Below are 13,887 nucleotides of genomic sequence, written 5' to 3'. Positions count from 1 at the left end.
GTCACTCAAATAAAATGTGACTGTACTTCAAATGAGCATAATTAATGTTTAATATATGACATTCACGTACTGTAAAGTCATTGCGTTTGAGCGAAAAGACGCACTTAGAGAAGTGTTCTATAATGAAATGTAATAATGACGTTAATATTACATAATTCCTCATACTGCATCTTATTCACTCATTGGCAAATAACAGGTGTTATAACTAATAAGTTTATTATTTTCATTATGAGCCAGCACTCTTATTCCTACGATCAAGTGTTGTAAGCATAGTTTACGTTCTTGCAAACTAATCATGATGTTAAAATATCATTTTTAATCAAGCTGCATCGTATGACAAAGAACACAAAGAAATGTCTTATACCTTTATTACTTACTGTTGGGCACAAATAATGGGTATTTAATAACTTGCCCCAAAACCCGTAGTCTATGGGTTTTTTATAGCTTGGTTTCTTCTTTTGTCCTTTTCTGGACATAACACTCTGACTTATGCCAAAGACTATACGTACTTAGAAATTCTTATCTACAGATGATCCATGGGTTTTCTACCAAATGTTAAAAGACAGCTTTAAATCCCTCTCTACATATTCTTATTGAGTTTCAGCAAAAGTTAAAACACAGCTAGAAAATCCTTCCCTAAGCATAATCCGCAGATTTCCACTACAAGATATATAAACCTAGAAATCAGTCTCTTCATATGGCTCTCGAGCTCATGCCACAAGAACATACACTTTGAAGTCCTTCTTTACAAAAAAGTATGTTTTGCTTGAAACTTAATGAATGCATTGCCAACTGCTGATGGTAGGTTTGAACAGTATTATTTCCAATGTCCAGATATACGGAGTTTAAGGATACTCTATTCCTCTCTCCGCCAATCATTCAGCCACATCTGCATACGTTTTACAAAACTCACCTCTCTCTCCATCTCTCTCTCTCTCTCTCTCTCTCTCTCTCTCTCTCTCTCTCTCTCTCTCTCTCTCTCTCTCTCTCTCTCTCTCTCTCTCTCTCTCTCTCTCTCTCTCTCTCTCTCTCTCTCTCTCTCTCTCTCTCTCTCTCTCTCTCTCTCTCTCATGACTGATAACAGATATTGGTTTAATTGCTGTTTTGATTTTTTTAATAGATTAACTTGCTGTAACATGGTCGCAGAGTTTGGAGGTGTACATATCAAGCGGTATTACGCATTGGAAGTAGGAAAAAATAAAAAAATAAATAGGGAGGAGGGAGGGGACGTTGACAGGTCAGGTCAGTTCTATAATCAGGTTTGCTCTAATTAATATGAATGTTTGAAGTGATGCACGTGGTCAAATATCGTGTTATTTGTCTGGCATGTGGGTTCTTTTGATCCAAACAGTAGTAGTTGAAAAGACAGCGACCTTAAAGCAGTTTTAATTATAGAATAAATGATATCTTTGGCATAATTAAGGCAAGTAAAGAAACAATGGTAGGCATCCTCAAGTTTTCCATATTACCAATCGGAGCAATTGACAATATTTTTGAAGAATAAATGTTCAGTCGGATTACTACAGTATATATAACCTTGCATGAGGGCCAGTTAAATGAGGAACTGATATTTTTTCTTGTTAAAGACCCAACTGGGGTATAAAAGGGAGGTAATGGCGGGTGGGTGTTTTCCACTTTTTTTAAAGCATTTCAAATCAGGGAAGCATGTTTCAAAATTTAAACCTAAGTCAAGTAATTACAACCCATAAAAAATTAGGCATGTAGTTTGAAAGTGTGTTCATCAATATATATACATAAATTATAGATTTATGTTAAAAAATGGTCTTGATGATAAGAAATGCATATCTTCAATTTTAAAATTTGAATATTGTAGGAGGAGCTAACAAACTGGCTTGATCATGTGAATCTCTGTGTGTAAGCAAGAGCACATGTTAGACAGGTCTATCTAGAATCAGGTTTTCAATATTGTAAATGGCATGCATATAAACTCAATGTGTTCAGTTGCATTTTTTCCCACAACAGGGACAATAAAATTCCAGTGAATATAACACAGTGATATCATTACGGTAATGCCAGCTGTATTTGGGTACTTTGATCAGACCAATTCAAGTACACATCTTGGCATTATTTCTCTTTGCAAACTGTTCTATTTTATTCATGTGTTTACTCTACACCGAGCCTTGCCTGTTCATATGTTGTCACACATAGTGAACTTAAACACTGTGTACATGTTCCATCTTAAACATCATTTTCATCAGTTTCTCATTTTCCTGAATATTATAATATTATTTTTTTAAATGCTCACTTTGATGTCGAAGGCAATGTATTCTCAGCTGATGTTCATATTCTAAACTATTATGTAACACATCCTGTTGTTTTGACTGTTCATTCACATCCATTTATTTGTAAATTTTAACAAAATCCCAATTGTTGTGATTGAATAATGCTTCAATGGTTAATTTTTGCTCCTCGTTTAATAAAATTGACAGATCAAACTGCTGATTTTCATCCATATTCAATGTGATAATATCCAAAAGAATGACTGTGAGAGCAACAAAATAGAGCCAAAATCATAACGCCAGAAATAAACTTTCCTATTGAAATATAATAGGGTAGGTCGCTTATACACATTTTATTGAAATATTAAAAGTTATTATGAAATATTGTGTCAATATAAATTAACCATTCTTTGAAAATGTTCAAGATTATAGATTGTAGATTTGAGTGTTACGTTTTAAAGCAATAAAAACACTTAATATTAAAATGCAATTTTACTTCAAAAGAAATACCACCCATTCAATATATGAACTGTTCCTATTGGCATGGGTCTGTTGGTCAGGGCTAAAGACTTCACATTTTGGAACATATCTAGGCCAAAGTTGTTAACAATTGGATATATAATTAGTCTGTTAATTGACCCCTATATATCAATTATCTTACAACAACTGAAAGCATTCCAACAAAGAAGCTACTCACTCAAAAATGGGTTATGTTTGTTTACATTCTTTGGCTATAAATACTTCACAGGTACTGACCCTAACTGATAAGCCACCCCTCTTCTATAGCTCATTTACATCCGATAGTCTGATCGGATGTTGGGTCTTTAAGTTCATACTTATAAGAGTCAAATATGAAAAGCGACGAATTGTTTCATGTAGTTCAAACCAAGTGGATATTATAGATGGAAGAAAGGAATTCGACAACATTCTGTTTTATACTGCTGCTACTGCTACTGCGACTGCTGCTGCTGCTGATGTTGATGATGATGATGATGATGGTGGTGGTGGTGGTGGTGGTGGTGGTGATGATGATGATGATGATGATGATACTGCGAAGGTTAACTTGATATCCAATATAATTTACTAGGCTGTATCGCTAACACAGGACGAAATAAGTGTATTAAGCTAGTGTAAATCAATGGAATTTATAGTAGAATAGTGTAAGTTTCGACGGAAGCGTTCATGAAGCGTTTGTTGGGCAGTTCTAATCTGATGGATGCATAATACCATTGATAACTATCTAATACAAACACTCGTGAAAATAGTTTAATTATTACTAAATTCAGATCTGATTTGTTGTAATGAAATATGATTTTTGCTAAATAATCCTTTAAAACATAGATGCAAAGCACACACAAAATGCAAGTACAATGCAATACTAATGTTGTTATTTTTGAAAGTAACATTGTTCCGGTTTTGTTGTATACATATTAATTAGTGGTTTTAAACAGGATATGAGTAATAATTTAGATATAAAACATTATCGTGATGATGTATGGATAATTATTAATGATTTTATTATTTCCTTGACACTCTTGGTTTGACAGGCAACCATGTCGCCCTCTTAAATTAAACAGCCGCTGTTGTGAAAGGATTTCATAATTAAAGGGGCGTGCTCTGCTCGAGTGAGTTATTTCGTTTATATTCAGCAATAAAACACACAGATAGCAGGTTTAATAAAGAGGCCCACTTGCCTCTACTTAACTATATATCTTACTTCTTGCGTAGTATGTAACAATAACCATATACAATAACATTTGTATGCTTGTAACTTAAGGTTTCTCTGGCCGGATGTTGGATGGGTGTAACCTCCTGTCATAATTATCTATGGTCAGTTTTGTTTAATTTTTAAAAAGTACTGTTTTAAAATATGAGGGGCATTCTATAATGATTATTTATGGGACATTCTCTGCTCTTGCTGATTTTTACTCAATAAATAAATTTAAACATTCACAAAGACATTTCATTGCATTGTTTTCAGGAATATCTACAAATAAACCTGTTACAATCGCCGGTCTGATAGCCGCGAAAGAATGCATTGGATTAACATTCCCGAACACGTGATGCATGCTCCCACCAAATATTGATATATTAATGTTTCGTATTGCAATTGTTTTTAAATATGTAGCTAACTGGTCTTAAATCATTGCAGACAAATACTGGGAGTGTTGTTTTTGAAGGGAAATGGAATTCTCCTCCTCCTCCTCCTCTTCATCATCATCATCATCATCATCATCAGTATAAGCAGTAGCAGTAGCAGTAGTAGTAGCAGCAGCAGCAGCAGTCGTCGGCGTCGTCGTCGATATTTAAATTGTCTTGTTCACAAATAAGTTTCATGTTGCAATCCTTTTGTGAGTTTAGAAATCTTTTTTTTAAGATTTTACATTTATTTTCAATCAACTTAAATCAAGTCAAGACATAAGATAAAAGTTTATTAAGCACATTATTAAAGAATTGGTGGAAGTCAGAACAAATATTCAATATAATTTATATCGTTAAATAATTGTCCGTGATCTTATTTAAATATAAAGATTGACACTACAAAGTTTTACAGTACAGCTATCACCCAGACAACGAACTGCCTGAAAAAAGAGTGTAAAAAGTAATCGTATCGTCAGAATAACCGCTTAATTCTGTTTGATTTCCTGCTGGTAATGCTGCCTATACTAATATTGCGACTATTTATATTACTTCTTGGATGTTACTGTACTACTGCAACTGTAATTGCTTCTACTACTGCTACTGATGCTACAAGTATGTCGCAACTAATAATGCTACTGCATATGAATTACAATGTAGTTAAGAATATACATTTTTTATGCTATACGGAGGAAACATTTTACTTACACAAGCTAATCTAAAGCTCCAATAGATATTTGCTGAAACACTTGTGCAAAACTGTTTTTCACACACTTTCCAATACTTCCCCTCCCTTCACTACATCTTAGTCCTCCTTCACATATCGCATCGGTGAATCTTCCACACATCTCCCCCTCCCCTACAGAGAGGTCACTGCTGGTGGAAAATAAGATTAGTAGTAAGTCTCAAAAAAAGAGGAGTTAGTCATCGAGAAAAATGCTTTGTGATAACATTGTACCTGCTTTGTTTAAATTAAATATTAACATAATTTTAAGGTTATAACAAAGGTAATTATTTCAACTTACCTGATATACTTAACTATACCTTAACTTACTCGGATATACAAAGGCAAACGGCCTTAATCTATAAACACTAGTGTAAGTCTACTAGTATAACGAATGAATATTTTGCGTAGCTTGATTTACGAACTTATGACTAAACAAAGAATTTAAACATCAGTTATCAATGTACATACTTCCAATGTGTGGTGGTAAACCTTGTTAAACATCAGTTATCAATGTACATGCTTCCAATGTGAGATCGTAAACGTTGTTAAACATCAGTTATCAATGTACATGCTTCCAATATGAGGTCGTAAACCTTGTTAAACATCAGCTATCAGAGTACATGCTTCCAATATGAGGTCGTAAACGTTGTTTAACATCAGTTATCAGTGTACATGCTTCCAAAATGAGGTCGTAAACGTTGTTAAACATCAGTTATCAGTGTACATGCTTCCAATATGAGGTCGTAAATCTTGTTAATCATCAGTTATCAGTGTACATGCTTCCAATATGAGGTCGTAAACATTGTTAAACATCAGTTATCAGTGTACATGCTTCCAATGTGTGGTGGTAAATGTTGTTAAACATCAGTTATCAGTGTACATGCTTCCAATATGAGGCCATAAACGTTGTTTAACATAAGTTATCAGTGTACATGCTTCCAATATGAGGTGGTAAATGTTGTTAAACATCAGTTAGCAATGTACTTGCTTCCAATGTGTGGTGGTAAATGTTGTTAAACATCAGTTAGCAATGTACTTGCTTCCAATGTGTGGTCGTAAACCTTGTTAAACATCAGTTATCAATGTACATGCTTCCAATGTGTGGTGGTAAATGTTGTTAAACATCAGTTATCAATGTACATGATTCCAATGTGTGGTGGTAAATGTTGTTAAACATCAGTTAGCAATGTACATGCTTCCAATGTGTGGTCGTAAACCTTGCTAAACATCAGTTATCAATGTACATGCTTCCAATGTGTGGTGGTAAATGTTGTTAAACATCAGTTATCAATGTACATGCTTCCAATGTGTGGTGGTAAATGTTGTTAAACATCAGTTAGCAATGTACTTGCTTCCAATGTGTGGTGGTGAACGTTGTTAAACATCAGTTAGCAATGTACATGTTTCCTATGTGTGGTGGTAAATTTTGTTAAACATCAGTTATCAATGTACATGCTTCCTATGTGTGGTGGTGAACGTAGTTAAACATCAGTTATCAATGTACATGCTTCCAATGTGTGGTGGTAAACCTTGTTAAACATCAGTTATCAATGTACATGCTTCCAATGTGTGGTCGTAAACCTTGTTAAACATCAGTTATCAATGTACATGCTTCCAATGTTCGGTGGTAAATGTTGTTAAACATCAGTTATCAATGTACATGCTTCCAATGTGTGGTCGTAAACCTTGTTAAACATCAGTTATCAATGTACATGCTTCCAATGTGTGGTGGTAAATGTTGTTAAACATCAGTTATCAATGTACATGCTTCCAATGTGTGGTGGTAAATGTTGTTAAACATCAGTTAGCAATGTACATGCTTCCAATGTGTGGTGGTAAACGTTGTTAAACATCAGTTATCAATGTACATGCTTCCAATGTTCGGTGGTAAATGTTGTTAAACATCAGTTATCAATGTACATGCTTCCAATGTGTGGTGGTAAATGTTGTTAAACATCAGTTAGCAATGTACTTGCTTCCAATGTGTGGTGGTGAACGTTGTTAAACATCAGTTAGCAATGTACATGTTTCCTATGTGTGGTGGTAAATTTTGTTAAACATCAGTTATCAATGTACATGCTTCCTATGTGTGGTGGTGAACGTTGTTAAACATCAGTTATCAATGTACATGCTTCCAATGTGTGGTGGTAAACCTTGTTAAACATCAGTTATCAATGTACATGCTTCCAATGTGTGGTCGTAAACCTTGTTAAACATCAGTTATCAATGTACATGCTTCCAATGTTCGGTGGTAAATGTTGTTAAACATCAGTTATCAATGTACATGCTTCCAATGTGTGGTCGTAAACCTTGTTAAACATCAGTTATCAATGTACATGCTTCCAATGTGTGGTGGTAAATGTTGTTAAACATCAGTTATCAATGTACATGCTTCCAATGTGTGGTGGTAAATGTTGTTAAACATCGGTTATCAATGTACTTGCTTCCTATGTGTGGTGGTAAATTTTGTTAAACATCAGTTATCAATGTACATGCTTCCTATGTGTGGTGGTGAACGTTGTTAAACATCAGTTAGCAATGTACATGCTTCCAATGTGTGGTGGTAAATATTGTTAAACATCAGTTAGCAATGTACTTGCTTCCTATGTGTGGTGGTGAACGTTGTTAAACATCAGTTATCAATGTACATGCTGCCAATATGAGGCCGTTAACGCTGCTAAACATCAGTTACCAATGTACATGCTTCCAATATGAGTCCGAATACGTTGTTAAACATCAGTTATCAGTGTACCTGCTTCCAATGGAAGGCGGTAAACGTTGCTAAACATCAGTTATCAATGTACATACTTCCGATGTGTGGCCGTAAACGACGTTGTTAAACATCAGTTAGCAATGTACTTGCTTCCAATGTGAGGCAGTAAACGTTGTTAAACATCAGTTATCAATGTACTTGCTTCAAATGTGAGGTCGTAAACGTAGTTAAACATCAGTTGTCAATGTACTTGCTTCCAATGTGAGGTCGTGAACGTTGTTAAACATCAGTTATCAATGTACTTGCTTCCAATGTGAGGTCGTAAACGTAGTTAAACATCAGTTGTCAATGTACTTGCTTCCAATGTGAGGTCGTAAACGTAGTTAAACATCAGTTATCAATGTACATGCTTCCAATGTGAGGTCGTGAACGTAGTTAAACATCAGTTAGCAATGTACTTGCTTCCAATGTGAGGTCGTGAACGTTGTTAAACATCAGTTATCAATGTACTTGCTTCCAATGTGAGGTCGTAAACGTAGTTAAACATCAGTTAGCAATGTACTTGCTTCCAATGTGAGGTCGTGAACGTTGTTAAACATCAGTTATCAATGTACTTGCTTCCAATGTGAGGTCGTAAACGTAGTTAAACATCAGTTAGCAATGTACTTGCTTCCAATGTGAGGTCGTGAACGTTGTTAAACATCAGTTATCAATGTACTTGCTTCCAATGTGAGGTCGTAAACGTAGTTAAACATCAGTTGTCAATGTACTTGCTTCCAATGTGAGGTCGTAAACGTAGTTAAACATCAGTTATCAATGTACATGCTTCCAATGTGAGGTCGTATACGTTGTCTATCTCTCGTGTAGTGTTTGTTCGGTATTTCTCTTTATGTCTTCACAAAGATCTGTTTTGCTTTCGTTTAGATATTTGATTGTTGTGTCGTTACAAACGTGAAAACTCTTCTACGTCGTTAATATAATTGTGTTTTGTTAACTTAATGATGATAATAATAATAATAATAATAATAATAATAATAATAATAATAATAATAATAATAATAATAATAATAATAATAATAATAATAATTAAAATAATAAGAACTTTGAACAACGAAGATCACACATTTAGGTACATCCGTATCTTCTTTACAATGTGGTTTTCAAACATGACTAAATCAAAATTATTCAACATGAATTTGAAAATATTAAAACGAATCATATATAATCTACACACATGCACCATAACGAACAAACAGCTCTTATTTTGCGACTATATATCATTCGTGAAAACAAAAAATAGATTACTTAATGCTACGTTATAGTGATGTATTTGCCTGTCACAAGGCTGTGTCCATGCATCACTTTAAAAGTATTTACCTTTGTGCCATTTTGGATAGAATCCCGGACAATTTTAGAACACGATCACTTCTAACTAAGACAGCTTAAATTGTTGCACAGTACTTACCTATTTGAGTAATACCTAAGGTTGTCGAGGAACTGTAAATTTTGCCGTAGTGTTTATACTGGAAACCGCATTGTGCGTCTTGACACAACATTGAATTTTCAAAACATGAATGTTATTTCCAGTTTTTATTATCATATTATAATTAGTTATCATATTCTTTGTTGAATGCAAACATGTAATTAAGTTATAAATTTTATAACTGGCTACATGTAACTGAGATTGCACGTTCAGCACAATCAAGATTTGGAATCCTAGGGTTATGTAAAGTATGCGTGTTGTTATAATTTCAAATTCTAAAACGTTAAATGGCAGTAAATAGATATCACCATGACAACAGTTACTGTCCTTTGTTAATAATTGTATGCATTACCCAATGTGTATGCATAGTATTAGCTGTTTACTAGACCGAAGTACTGCCTTTAGGGGTTAGGAATTCTAAGAACGACTGCCATTGGCTGACAAAATATTAGGGATTTTTCTATTGGTCCGAATTCCTTATTCCTAAAACCCTAGTCGACGGTTGGTTATATAAGCGGCGCTTTTTTAGAATCTGGGTTTCAATTCAATTAACTTGATCTGATCTTTTGATCAGATCTTTTTGATAACTTTCGATTAGAAACACACGATAACCATGTAAAGTAAAGTAAAAATCCGTAAATGGCTTTGCCATGAAGTAATGGAGCAGTTATAATTAAAATACTGATGCATTGTAAACTGCGCTGATATTCAGAAAAACACAGGTGCTAAAAGCTTAACTGTTTGATTACACTTGAAAAATTGGAGATATAAATTATTAAAACTTTTCCTTGTCTCACATTGGCCAGTTAGACATCATCCTGACAGAGACTCAAGCTAGCATTGACCACGGCGTCTGACCAGCAAATGAAAAATTGAACGAATAGTTTGTTATTTGTCGTTATATCTGTCTTACAGTCGGTTATCTTTTGAAAATGTATTTTTAAGAAATTATCATACGCTCTCGCCTTTGTAAGTATGGGAAATATCATATATAAGTTATTTTGTAACATTACAAGCAAAACAGATTCATTTGCAATGTTATATGTTTAAATAGTAATTAAAAGTACAATGATGTTACAGACGAGCTTATAGTAATATAACATAATAACGATTTGCACGAATATCAGGTGTAGAAATATATTAGATTTTTACTTACAATCATGTAATTCGTGTGTTATTTACTTCCATATTTTACAATAAAGATAATTATGGAAAATGAATCTCAGCTCTTTAAAAAAACAATCAAGATAATCTTTTTAAGATTGTAAACAAACACGCTGGCAAAGACGCAGATTTTTCCTTTCATGACTATAAAAGGGAATCGCAATTTACGGTACTATAATCACCAAAAGTAAATTAGTGTTGCTTGTTTAATTTGATTTAATACAACGACTTTCCAATACATCATTATACACATGATTAAAAGCAAATTACAAGGTAGTATAAGGTATGTTTAATCAAACAACGCTTTACTTTTCATCAAGTGTACTCATATGCATTTATCATTTTGACCATTTATTTGCTTTTTGTAGTATTTTGTGTAACGAAACATGGATTATTTCAGTTGACGTTTTCTCTCAATTAAAGTTAAACAAAGACGTGTTTACTAAGTTTAAATGTTTAACTAAGATGCGTCATATTACAGCGTGTATATTTTAGTTTATAATTATGGCAACTAAAAAGACACGCAGCAGCCTGAGTCTTAACAAGCTCCCATAAAAAGGGCATCAATAAAATTATCAAACAGACACTTAACGAGAGACAAACGACATTTATGACTTTAATTCGCTTTATTAGCATACTTTATATAAACAAATAAATAATGCGTTTGTTGTTATTAACAAGTATTTACTGGTTGAACCCAGATGTTCATTTTACTGATGTTAAAACTGGTTGACGTATATAATGTATTTGGTAACCAATAGCATGACGTAATTAGATCCGGGAACCGGTCGGCGATTTTGAAATTGCTTTATGTATAAATACAAACGTAAACCTAACTAGCCTTATTTCAACAAAACTAGGACATCATAAATATGAGGAGTTCTATCTTACTTGTTTTACTCGTGAGCCTTGTAGGTAGGTCAAAATGGATTTATAAGTTATTAAAATAAGGATGATCGTTTAATGTGTGTACTCATGCAATTTGCTCCAAGGTACATTTGTATCGTTCACATGTTCTCTCGAAACATGCATGAATTTTAATCATGAAAACTTTATATTTAATCTATAATATACATAAATCTTCATGTTTCAAATATATTTTGTGGTTTGAATCTTATTACAAATGGTGGAATTCAAATAACCAAGTAAAACACTGTTTAACATTAGCTTGAAATTTGTTATAAGTTCAACTGATTATATCAATTATTCCGAAACATTTAACTAAATGTACGCTAATAATTTATAAGAAAACACTAACGCTTCAAATTTTGAATAGTAGCGTGAAGCAGAAATACGGCATCATCTGTAGTATAGGCAAAACTTGTCGGATATGTATATGTGATTGACGGCCATAAGGATAAGGGTATTTTGTGGAGGTCGTCGTCTAGTAGTAGCTAAGACTTGTGTGCTTATTACAATTACAATGTTTTTTATAATGTATTTTTTCTTCTACGAGCATTTAAATGTTTTAGTTTCAAACGATGGCCAACTTGCCGGCCAAGGGGAAACGTGTGGAGGATACGCTGGTACGATGTGTGGAGAAGGTCTAAGGTGTGATAATTCTAGAGGAACTGCTGAAAAGTGCGTGCGAAGTCCGTTTGCTATGGTATTTCCTGGTCATCAGTTCTAGAAGCGTGTCTGAGTAAGTTAAACTTTTCCACAACTGAATAAACGATTAAACTCTGTTTAACTGTATTTTTTTTGTATTCTTGTATATATTTGCAAATTTTAAATGTAAAGGTAAACGTAATGTCTTGTATGTAAGTAGTTGAAGTGGACTTAGTATTGTAGTAGTACTATTCATTTGTTGTAGAATTAGCAGAAACTGAAGCTATATTTTCACCACTAGCATGAATAGTAGTAGAAGTAGAAGCAGAAGCAGCAGCAGCAGAAGTAGTAGTAGTAGTAGTAGTAATATTAGTAGTAGTAGTAGTAGTAGTAGTAGTAGTGGTAGTAGTAGTAGTAGTAGTAGTAGTAGTAGTAGTAGTAGTAGTAGTAGTAGTAGTAGTAGTAGTAGTAGTAGTAGTAGTAGTAGTAGAAGTAGTAGTAGTAGTAGTAGTAGTAGCAGCAGCAGCAGAAGCAGCAGCAGCAGCAGCAGCAGCAGTAGCAGTAGCAGTAGCAGCAGCAGCAGCAGCAGTAGTAGCAGTAGCAGTAGTAGTAGTAGTAGTAGTAGAAGTAGTAGTAGAATAATAATTATTATTAGTAGTAGTAGTAGTAGTAGTAGTAGTAGTAGTAGAAGTAGTAGTAGTAGTAGTAATAGTAGTAGTAGCAGTAGTAGTAGTAGTAGTAGTAGTAGTAGTAGTAGTAGTAGTAGTAGTAGTAGTAGTAGTAGTAGTAGTAGTAGTAGTAGTAGTAGTAGAAGTAGTAGTAGTAGTAGTAGTGGTAGTGGTAGTGGTAGTGGTAGTGGTAGTAGTAGTAGTAGTAGTAGTAGTAATAATAATAGTAATAGTAGTAGTAGCAGTAGTAGTAGAAAGTAGAAGAAGTAGTAGTAGTAGTAGCAGTAGAATAATTATTATTATTATTATTATTAGTAGTAGTAGTAGTAGTAGTAGTAGTAGTAGTAGTGGTAGTGGTAGTGGTAGTGGTAGTAGTAGTAGTAGTAGTAGTAGTAGTAGTAGTAGTAGTAGTAGTAGTAGAAGTAATAATAATAGTAATAGTAGTAGTAGCAGTAGTAGTAGAAAGTAGAAGAAGTAGTAGTAGTAGTAGTAGTAGTAGTAGTAGTAGTAGTAGTAGTAGTAGTAATAGTAGTAGTAGTAGTAGTAGTAATAGAAATAGTAGTAGTAGCAGCAGTAGCAGTTGTGGTAGTAGTAGTATTGGTAGTGGTAGTCGTAGTCGAAGAAGTAACACTAGCAATAGTAGTAATATTACAAGTAGTATAAGTAGTAGTAGTAGTAGTAGTAGTAGTAGTAGTAGTAGTAGTAGTAGTAGTAGTAGTAGTAGTAGTAGTAGTAGTAGTAGTAGTAGTAGTAATAGAAGTAGAAATAATAGTATTAGTAGCTCGACATGAAGCAACAGCAACGTAAGCGGCACCAGCAGAAGCAACCGTTGTATTTAAATAGTTGTAAACGGTGGTTCTTGCAAAATTGATTCTCATTACAAAACACGATATTTTCTTTATATTTCAGGTTGGATGACACCATTGTACATTGTTCAATTTTAAATATTTTGTTCTTATCAAATCGGAACCCAACTCTCTAACAAATAACAGTATGAATAAACCCTGTTGAAGGTGTATGTTCAACTACCCTAATGTATATGAAGTTTGGATATGTAGTTATCATTTGCTTTTATACTTATATTTTTATTTGATTTATTTTCATTATTTTCATTAAATCAGTTTTTTATCTTCGCATCCATATGTTTTTGTTTGTTATTGTATATTTGTGAGTGATCACAGAAGTTAATATACCATTATTTACAA

The 13,887-nt window shown here is 33.6% G+C and overlaps 1 long non-coding RNA gene across 1 annotated transcript; it reads left to right on the top strand.

Moving 5' to 3' along the window:
• The first annotated feature begins 11,292 nt into the window (after nucleotides 1-11,292).
• On the top strand, nucleotides 11,293-13,820 carry LOC128224856 (uncharacterized). Its single transcript, XR_008259562.1, has 3 exons — nucleotides 11,293-11,381; nucleotides 11,939-12,108; nucleotides 13,592-13,820. It is a non-coding gene; the product is annotated as an uncharacterized LOC128224856 (long non-coding RNA).
• The last annotated feature ends 67 nt before the right edge of the window (nucleotides 13,821-13,887 follow it).

The sequence above is a fragment of the Mya arenaria genome, chromosome 17 (genome assembly GCF_026914265.1).
Source record: "Mya arenaria isolate MELC-2E11 chromosome 17, ASM2691426v1".
NCBI classification, from domain to species: domain Eukaryota; kingdom Metazoa; phylum Mollusca; class Bivalvia; order Myida; family Myidae; genus Mya; species Mya arenaria.
This window is presented reverse-complemented; position numbering and strand designations above follow the sequence as displayed.